The sequence below is a fragment of the Colias eurytheme genome, chromosome 26 (assembly GCF_061535395.1).
Source record: "Colias eurytheme isolate Ceu_HAF_F1 chromosome 26, ilColEury1 Martin Lab GWU primary, whole genome shotgun sequence".
Classification (NCBI taxonomy): Eukaryota; Metazoa; Arthropoda; class Insecta; order Lepidoptera; family Pieridae; genus Colias; species Colias eurytheme.
Genome location: NC_143005.1, coordinates 3,549,150 through 3,560,076, shown reverse-complemented (window position 1 = coordinate 3,560,076; position 10,927 = coordinate 3,549,150). Strand labels below are relative to the sequence as shown.

At 32.3% G+C, this 10,927-nt stretch overlaps 1 long non-coding RNA gene across 1 annotated transcript; it reads left to right on the top strand.

The window, feature by feature from the left end:
• Positions 1 to 9,535: 9,535 nt before the first annotated feature.
• On the top strand, positions 9,536 to 10,324 carry LOC149897114 (uncharacterized). The gene is made up of 2 exons (XR_016458199.1): positions 9,536 to 9,622; positions 9,991 to 10,324. It is a non-coding gene; the product is annotated as an uncharacterized LOC149897114 (long non-coding RNA).
• The last annotated feature ends 603 nt before the right edge of the window (positions 10,325 to 10,927 follow it).

Below are 10,927 nucleotides of genomic sequence, written 5' to 3'. Positions count from 1 at the left end.
TTATTCTTGTTACAATATAAGATTTTCTAAATAGCTCAGATTTTCGTAATCAAATTAGGGCAACTATTTATTGTTTTTTATTTCTATTTATTGTTATTTTAAAGAAAGCCTATTGTATCTAGTCATTAGTAGTAATAAGAAGGAATATTGTGCACGTAGATTAGAAATCTGTCGAAATATTATATTGTGTCCAAAGTTTAATAAATTGTACCAAATATTGAATGGTGTTTTATTGCATCGATATTGACTATTGCTATCTATATTAGCTGATTAGCGAATCCTTGATAGAGTTGTAAAGCCGGGATTTATTTATTATTATCTTCGTTTTATAGAAATTTAAATTGAGTCAAATTTGTATGAAATTTGATGCAAAATACTAGACAAATGCTTCTGCATGAGTATAGATATATATTTGGCGCTGTGATACAAAGTACGTTACTAAAAAATATATTGACTAAATTTTCCTCAAATATTTAGTAAATCAGCACTAAAACCTAAGAACTAAAACGTAGATTATATTAATCTGACTAATAAATGAGTCAGAACTTTGAATTAAGAAAAAAGCGTTTCATACTTTCATCATTCATTCGTTTCGAACGAACTTTGTCTAAGACTAATGACTCGGTTTGTTCTTTTAGTTCAAAATCGATTTCCTATGACATTATATTTTAGTTGATCTAATTTAATTTAAATTGCACAAGTTTTTTAATAAACACAATATGTTAAAAAAGCTTGCAAATTAGCATTACAAACGCAAAAAATGTATAGAAACGTATTTTTATAGTTTTCTAGAATGAGAAGAGACGACATTGCAAACAAAAATTTAACGACTGTTTCCGTTTCTAAGGAAAAACGTTTTCAAAAGTGCGTAAAATGAAGGCCTTGTCCTGTTCATCGGGTTCATTTTATTACCAAGACGCGGAATGTCGACTGACGACCTCTACCATCCGGCTGCGTTAGATAAATCGATTTAATTGCCGTTAAAATTGTCCTTTAACATTCTTACTGTACTGAATGAAGTAAATCGTGTGTAGAGATAAACTACGATAACATCTATAGCGCGCCCCTCCAAAATTCAAAACGTTTGAAAGTATTTGTGAAATTCATAATAAATAATATTATAATAATAAAAATTATTATAATAATAAAAATTAATAATTTAATTATTATATTATTATAAATAATAATAATATAATATTTAAATATTTGTATTTCACTACACACATTGAAACAGTAATTTGGAGGGGCGCGCCATGTTATCGTAGTTTATCTCTACTATGTTATACTATGTACTGTGAAAGGTATATTAAAGATGATAATAGGTAATTTGTACAGAGGGATTGAGAACAAGTGGCAGCATATTTTTTTAGAATAGAATTTTCTAAAATAGGGCTTATTTATATTTTATATCATCACTGTTTAAATTATAATTACCTACATCACAAAAAGTCTGTTGAAGTTCAAATTCTATGTTCTTTTGTTATTTATCTAACTAAATAAACAGACAGGTAGGTAACTAGGTAATTTTCAATCGTTTTTATTGAAAACATTAACCTAAATAATAATTTGCTAGGTATGTTGTGGAACTTTGAAACGAAACAATTGAGTATTTGAATTAAATTTTTTTTTGTGATAAATGGAAAGATTTTATATTAGTTTTATAACAAAACTGTTTTTATTTTTATTTTTTTTGCAATAATTCAAAAGTTATTTCAAAATAAAAATTAGTCTTTGAATCCAGTACCGAAGACACGCCGACAACTCCCGAAGCGTCACCCGAGCGCGTGTGACGTCATAATGTTAGTTTTCACTCATTGCAGTTGATAGAAAATTAAATATAGTTTGAAAAACTAAACAGGATAAAAAGATAAATTCATGAAATTATTGTATTGTTACCGGGTTTTTATAAGTATACAAAATTTAAATTAAATCCGTCGGTTTATAGTGGGTCTAAATCGAATCGAAAGGAGAATTGGTTACATACAAACATATGTTTTAAGCTGATCCTGGCGATCCTTATCAGGATAAATTTATGATATTATTCTGTGGATTATATTCTGTGGATTATATTATTGTATTGTCATCGGACCTTGATAAGTGTTCAAAATTTGAACAAAATCCGTCGGTTTTAAGTGGGTCAAAATCGAGTCGAAACTTCGAAAGGAGTCGGTTACATACAAACATACAGGTGAAGCTAATAAAAGCTTGTTAATAATAAATACAGTGTTTTGATCTATTTAATTTTGTTGTCATTATTAAATTACATATTAATTATATTAATTGTAAATTATATTATTTAAATTTATATTAAAAATGGCGAACCTCAAAAGTTATCGTTTTGTACCATTATGTACGAATACTACAAAGGCAACTCCTGACAAAAATCGGTGATCATAAATATATCAACATCAAGAATATTATTCGTAACTAACTAACTAATTCGGAACCAACTAACAAATCGTATGTAAACGCTATGTACTGCAGTTAATAATAGCTATAACATTATGACGTCACAACTGTGGTGACCAGTCATGGCGCGTTTTTAGTCACGTGATTCTAACTTAAATTTCATCAATTTTTAATTGCTTATAATTAACGGAAAAAAATTTTTTTGTAAGTTATTTGCATTAAATATCAATATTATTAATAATAAAGTTTCAAAATACATAAAAAAAATCAATAATTTTTTTTTATTCAAATACTCAATTGTTGGTAACAAAATATAACAATACTTATGTCGATGATAAGATTATACGCAACTTTAGAGGCAAAAAGGCGAAGATGTATCTAATATAACTTGGATGAGTTTATGTTATTAAAAATGAAACCCGTTTCGCGTTGTCACGGCATCACGTGTGAACGGCTGAACCGATTTCGAAAATTTTTTGTTTTATTATATTCCTTGAAGTACGAGGATGGTTCTTATGTAGAGAAAACGTAAATATGTACCACGGGCGAAGCCGGGGCGCACCACTAGTAGACAATATTATGTATCTAACGATTTTGAAAAATCGAGTTTAAAAGTTTAAAATAAGATTTCATGAAGAAACAGCCTCTATAACAGATTTTTAATAATCACTTACGTCATCTGTAAGTACGACCTTAAAATAAAAGCCTAAAACATTGCAGTAACAATTCCAACAAAATAACAGCATCCTAAAATATTTTCGCATACAATTTCTCGGTATCTTACGAGATCGACCAATAGCGATCGAGTATTTTTAAGACACCTGCTTGACCACTTTTGGGTTTTTCATACAAACATATCTACCTGAGGTCAGTGTGTTGGTCATCTGCCAATTTTAAAGACGAGAAACGATATCGATTAGATATACATTGAAGATTTTGTACGCAACAATCTGTTGCTTCTCTTAAATCTGTTGTTAATAAGAAGCAATGGATTGTATGCCATAGCAATAATGCTCATATTGTTTCGTTTGAAATGTGCCTTGTTACAAGGCTTTTGAGGAGATGATATCATTGGTTAAGAGGTTATAAATATCATATTATTGTATAAATTATTAATTTAAAACGTAGGATATAAATTCTTCACAGAGTTTTACGTCACTCAGCGTTGTTGATTTATCGAAGTTATTTTTAAATTCTTGGGAATTGCTTAGTTAAAAAGCTTATGTAGAAGTGTGTACTTTCAGCGTAGATTATTATTTTATAGTAAATATAATATAACTATTTTAAAATATTCAAATTATGTAATTATAAAATATGCAGTATGCACACACATCATATTTTAACTGGTAGGTACTAGGTACCTAGGTAGGTAATAAAATATAATATTGTGCCTCGGTGGTTGTAAAGTCTTTAATAAAATACCTAGGTATGAGATTTAATTGATAAAATATATTAGTAAAAATATAATATTCTCTTACCTATCCGCCAACACATCACACATCCCGCATCCGCCAATGTCCACCTAAGTTTGGAAATATTATAATACCGAATTCCTGTATGACATTTGACAGCAATACACATTAATACCTAACTGATCAATGCTAAAAATATTTCTTATAAATGCCAGAAGTATGAATATTTTATTAGTGAACGTATACTAGAGCCTTCGATTCATTTGGTAAAGGCACCCCGCACCATTCAAAAAGAACCAAAGAAAAACAGAACAAGTTACCGCAAAAAAAATTAACTCGTGCGCATGTGAAGGCGACCGAGGTGGCAATACATTTTTGTAAGTTTAAAAACAGCCTATATGCATCGCGCCGTAGCCTAATTGAAATCTTATTGATTTGCAATAGAATCTAAAATTCATCGAACGCAGTGACATATTTAAGACAGTTTGAAAAAAGAACGCGGCTCGATTCAAATCAACCGTCATCGTCGCTTAAACCGTTTTAGCATTTAGCCAGTTAGCTTTCGTCCGTCATCTGTGCAGGTTGTACGGTTGCGCGCACGCATCGCGATTCGCTAATTTGAATTTTATCACGTTAAACCGGACTTCGCGTCCGATATTCTCTTGTGTTCCGTTAGTGTGACTTAGTGCTTGTGACATTGGAAACGAAACTTGTATTGATCTGTGGTGTGTTTTTTTGTTTGTTTGCGCCGGATTTCTCACGATAAGCAGGTGAGGTAGACGTTTTAATGTGATTGATGATGGATACGATGCAGGCATGATGCACTTGGCAAATCTATTGTTCTGTAGTCCTAGGTCATATTACAGGTGCTAAGAACACGTGTTACTTAGTTAAATCAAGATGTTTCGTCTATTTAATTCAATAAATTTCGTTTTTTGAGAAAAAAAAATATTATTTTAAATATTTAGTAGGTACCTCCATAGTTAAGGAATTCCATCGCTTTCTGATTGGTCAGGGAAAAAAAATGCACACCAGCTTCAAATCAAATTTACAAATGAAATAAATAAACAATGAAATAGGTAAGTAGATATGTAACTGCAATACATAGGTAATTGACAATAATTATTGTTATAATATTTTACTAAGTTTATGACGAATGCTAATTTTTATTTATGTTTGAGGTAGGTACCTATCAAAATTGTTATTCTTTTTAGTTTGATACATTCATGTTCAAAATAAAAGGTAGGTACATAAATTACTCTAAATACCTATCAGGATCACCAACACCAATAACAATTATTGTGTTAAAAATTACAAGTGCCTTAACAAACGCCAAGGCTTCAAACGGATTCCTGAGTCATAATCGGTATTATTTAATTATGGCAATTATCAATCATTATATCACAATGTTCGCAACAGAGAATCTTTACCTTGATCTACTACATAATACCATACCTAGTACTTAGTAGGTATTCTATTTCTGCGGAGTGCGGACGCGGTTCTACCGAATAGCCGCGGCCCCGTCAATAAAGCGGCACGAGTGACACGACCAAGGGCGGATCCAGCTTTAGTGCCAGGGGGGGGTCACATAGACGTGGTCAATTTTCAAAAGCTATATTTTGGTAATTTAATTGATACTTACGTAGATTTAAAAAAAATGGTCAAGTGTGAGTCGGATTGGCGAACCAAGAGTTCCGTACAAACATTTTTATATGTTTTAATATTAAATTTATGCTTTTTGCAATTTTTCCTTTATCTGTGCTATAAGACGTAAGTTTCTATTAAATAAAGATTAAATATCAAGATTCTGTGTTCACGGGAAGTACCCTGTAGGTTTTGATTCCTGGCAACAATTGCGAATGTTGATAAGCATGAAATGTATGTTTTAGCAATTTTTCCTCCATCTGTGCTGACATTGCTTTTAACCAAATTTCAGAACTCTGTGTTCACAGGAAGTAGTACAATACATATAGATTTTGATTCCCTTGCGATAATTTACGGCATAAATGGCTGTATCTTTTGATTGCGTTGGCTTATAAGTTTGATTTTTTCACAGCTATAAGGAACCGTAGATTTGAGTATTCGGTATGAATTTCAGATTGATACCTCCACGCGTTCCTGAGAAAAAGGGTCTTCACAGGCAGACAAACTTGAAAAATATATATTTTTTGCAATTATTCCTGTATCTGTACTATAAGATGTTGCTTTGTACCGAATTTCAAGATTCTGAGTTTACGGAAAGCACCCTGTAGGTTTTGAGTTTTGATTCCCTTGCGAATGTCGAAATTTGCGAAATTTTTCGGCATTTACGGCTGTATCTTCTGATTAGTTGACATAGAAGTTTGATTTTATTATAGCGTAAAAGTATGTATTTTAGACTTGAGTTTTGGTATGAATATCAAGTTAATACATGTCAGCGTTCATGAGTAACAGGGTTGTAAGTTAAAATTTTTTAAAAATATTTTTTTATATTATAATCTAAGGAAAAATTCATGCTTTTCGCAATTAGTAAACAAAGTCGTTGTCTCTGTGCCTATGTTCCTATGTATGATTAAATCTTTAAAACTACGCAACGAATTTCGATGCAGTTTTTTTAAAGATAGAGTGATTCAAGAGGAATAGTACATATAATTTATAAGGTTTTAGAGAAAGCGGGCGAAGCCGCGGGCGGTAAGCTAGTCTGCGTTATAAGACGTTTGATTGTAGTTACTAAATTTCATGACTCTGTGTACTCAGGAACTACCCTGTAGGTTTTGATTTCTTAGGGAGTGTCGAAAAATTCCAGCAATTACAGCTGCATCTTTTGATTGCGTTGGCTAAAACGTTTGAATTTTTCACAGCATCAAGGGACCGTAGACCGTAGGATTTCGACATTAGCAAGGGAATCAATACCTGCAGGGAGCACCCTGTCCCGTATACACAGTCTTGAAATTGAGTAAAAAGTATCGTGTTATAGCACAGATGTAGTAATAACTGCGAAAACCCTAATTATTTCATTAAATTAAATAAAAATATATTTTTAAATAATTTTAAACTTACAATCCCTTTACTCATGAACGTCTACATGTATTTAATTGATATTCACATCAGAACTCAGGTCTATAATAACTTAAATCTGTTATTTAATTCAAATTCTATGTCAACGCAATCTGAAGAAAAAGCAATTAGAGCCGCATATTCTGTAATTCGCAACTACTTGCAAGGGAATCATCAATCAAAACCTACAAGGTACTTCCCGTGAACACAGTCTTGAAATTTACACTTACAAGCACAGATAAAGAAAAAAATCCTTTAAACAAAATTGTAAGATACAACATAATGAAAAAATATGTTTGCTCGGAGTCCTCGGTGCGCGAGTCCGACGCGCACTTGGCCGATTTTTTGTTGTAATTTGACTGTATTTTATAGTGTTCATTTGAAAAAAAATTTTGCTATTTTATGTCTTATCCACGAACTGGGATATTTCGATATTTGAGGTTTTGTGTGAAAAGTGTAACAGCAAAAGTTGTAGAAAAAAAAATTAATTACTTACATACAACTTTACCATTACACTTTATTCCGCAGTTATAGTTTTTTTTTTAAATCGAAAAACCTGTTATTACGACCACAGGTCGACCCTAATAAACTTTTTCTATCATTTTTGTTATATTCTCTTCCGTTACCGTTTGTAATTGATTTCATTGTTCTATATTACTTTTATGTCTCAAAATTCAATAAAAACATCATATTGAACAGTATTAATTTGTTAATTTAAAAAAGTTAATATTAAATTAGTGGTCCTCTTAGGTCGTGGACCTAGCCTAGGGGGGGGTCATGACCCCGTGACCCCCCCCCTGGATCCGCGCTTGGACACGACATAACCCAGAGCTCTTTCCCCGAGTGCCATCCATGGGTATGCCTAAATGCAGTCTCCACTATAAAAAAAAAAACCTGACTATAGTAGGTATCTATTCATAAGTAGGTAAATCTATTCCATTTGAAATTAAATGCAGCATAGGTACCTACCCAGCTACATTATGAAAAAAAGTAAACGTCTATCTATTACAAAAACGCGCTTGAAACACCTGAAATGAACATACAAGGACAAAATTGTTAACTTTCAACTAATAGGTAATTAAAGGTAGGTAAGTACCTACCTATTTTTATTTTTTACTTTAAGTAAGTAGGTACCTACCTAACCAGCTACTTAAATGTACAATGTTTTATATTATGATTATCGATTTCTTATCTAATTTAATATTCAACACTTTAATTGGTAAGAGCTATTCCTATGCGATTATCGTGTTGGAATAATTATTACATAATTGTCCACATCCTATACAATTAAACAACCAGTAAGGGTGACAAATCAACATCGAGCTATGCTGCGCTGTACTGCGCTGTGCTGTGCTGTGTTTCATAAGTAGGGTTGCCAACCGTACTATAATATATAGTATTGTACTATATTTCGGGTCTGCGTACTATATACTGTTGAAAACATATATAGTACGCAAAAATACTATATTTTCAACACCGACAAATGTAACAAACAAATCCTTCATTAAAAAAAAATAAGAACGCGCCTTTTAATTCATATGATGGCTAAGTCATATAACCTATTGCGCATATACAGAGTTACCGGGAAAGTCGTATAGAATATTGAAGGACGTTATTATTCAGGTCATTTCTGATCGAATTGGTCCCATAATATGGTATCCGAAACTTAACCGTTATGGAGATATTGAATTAATTTTATTATTAAATTTATATTGAAGCTGTTAGTAATAGGTTCAGTTTTTATTGATCATTTTTATTAATTGGCATGTCTTCTAATTGGAAACATAAAAAACCGAGCCCTAGTAGCTCCAATCGAAAAAAATCGATAGAAAAGCCAAAAGAAATAGTATTTTTATTAAATATCTTTAAAATTCAATATCTCCATAACGGTTAAGTTTCGGATACCATATTATGGGACCAATTTGATCAGAAATGACCTGAATAATAACGTCCTGCAATATTCTGTACGACTTTCCCGGTAACTCTGTATACCAGTGGCGAGAAGAAAGAAACAGAAGTAGTGTATCATTGATAAAAAATGAGCTTTTGATTTATATTAATGATATTAATCTAAAAATTGAATGTGCTAAATAGCATATGACACTTTTATTTTAAACAAAAAGCTGTTACACAGTGCGAGAAGTGCAAAAAATATAGTTTTTATAAAAAAAAAAATGTTGTGTGGTTTTATGAAACCACGGTAAAAGTGAAACTGTTCGAACGGTTCCGAACACTGCTTTGTGTAGCGCATGTCGCGTGACGGTACACGCGACATGCGCTACACAGACCAAAAAGTTTGAGACGATGTAATAAAAGTTTCAATTAAAAAATACAATATATTTATCTATTTTTTTTGTTTTCCCATAAAATACTATATTTTTTTAAATGTACTATATTTTTTACACCTTATTTTGGAAAATACTATATTTTGATGATGAAGTGTTGGCAACCCTATTCATAAGCTACGTTTTTTTAACAATTAAACGATGCTGCGCTGTACTGCGCTGTGCTGTGCTGTGTTTCTTAAGCTACGTTTTTTAACCTTCCTATACTCGCGCGTTGGTCTGTGAGACCGACGAAACACATTTTCGTAATTATTTTTATGCAGGTAAATCCTGTGAAGTCGAGTTCCTTGCTAGTTTCCGGATTTGGGGCTAACTTCATTTTAGTGCAGGTCGCGGCGTGGTCGGCAGAAGTTCACGTGTCATAGCATTTGGCGCCAATCGGTCCGTGAGACCGACGCGAGTATAGGTGCAACTTTTTGTGTAAGTATTAATCTATACATCTATACAAATATTATAAAGAGGAAAGGTTTGATTTTTTGTTTGTTTGTTTGTTTGTATGAATTGAATAGGCTCCGAAACTACTTGGCAGATTTGAAAAATTCTTTCACTGTTGGAAAGCTACATCATTTCTGAGTGACATAGGCTAGGTTTTATCCCGGAAATCCCACGGGAACGGGAACTATGCGGGTTTTTTTTTTGAAAACGCGGGCGAAGCCGCAGGCGGAAAGCTAGTATTATATATTTTGTACATTTATATATTTTTTAAGACTTTGAATACTTTATGAAGTATGTATAGTAAAATATATGTATGAATGTTGCTCTAAATTACATTTTGACCAATTTTTTAGGCCATACTTCATGTCAAAATGAACGATGATCAAATCAGATTGTTGCTGGAAGAATCAAGTTCTGTTTCTGCTATGAAGACGAAAATGACAGTGAGGTGGAAGACAACGTGGAGAATGGAGATACAAGAAGAGACATACGAAACCGAGCAAGACGATGACAATGAAGAGATATCTGAAGTTCCCGTGATTTTTACTTGGGAAAAGATGGACAGACAAGGCTCAAAACTAAGCCAAACATAGATAAATATGTGCTTTGATATGTTTATTATTATTACTTAGAAGTTTATTTTGTTTTGAAAAAGAAGTTCTGTTTTTAAAGTGAAACTTTTATTACATCGTCTCAAAATTTTTGGTCTCGGCAGCCGACCGTCACGCGACATGCGCTACACAAATCAGTGTTCGGAATCGTTCGAACAGTTTCACTTTTACCGTGGTTTCATAAAACCAAACAACATTTTTTTTAGTTTAGTTTAGCCGGGCGGCCGGCCGGTACCGCCGCAAACGCTACGTCCCGCAATTTTTAAATCTGTAATATCTTCGAAAATATTCACTTAAATCATACGGTGTAAAGGGCCATAATATATTAAATGAACAATGTATTCAAGGTATTTAATTGGTTAAGGATTAATGCTGTATTGGTTAAAATCGCTTCGAAAATTAGCCATTATTTGTCGTAAAAAGTAAATGACAAAAATAAGTTATTGTGGGTTATCCATAAGAGATAGACATATACCATCGCGGACTTTTCTGTAGACCTTTTCAATGTGTATAAATACTTAGTACATTATTTTGATAAAACTCGTAGGGCGTTCAGCCTGCGTTTGCAATGTAAGTGGAATAAATGTAATTTTTTACGACATCACATTAGAAACCTCAAAAATAACAGTAAGTACTTCTCCACTATTTAATGGATGTTATTATACATATAAACCTTCCT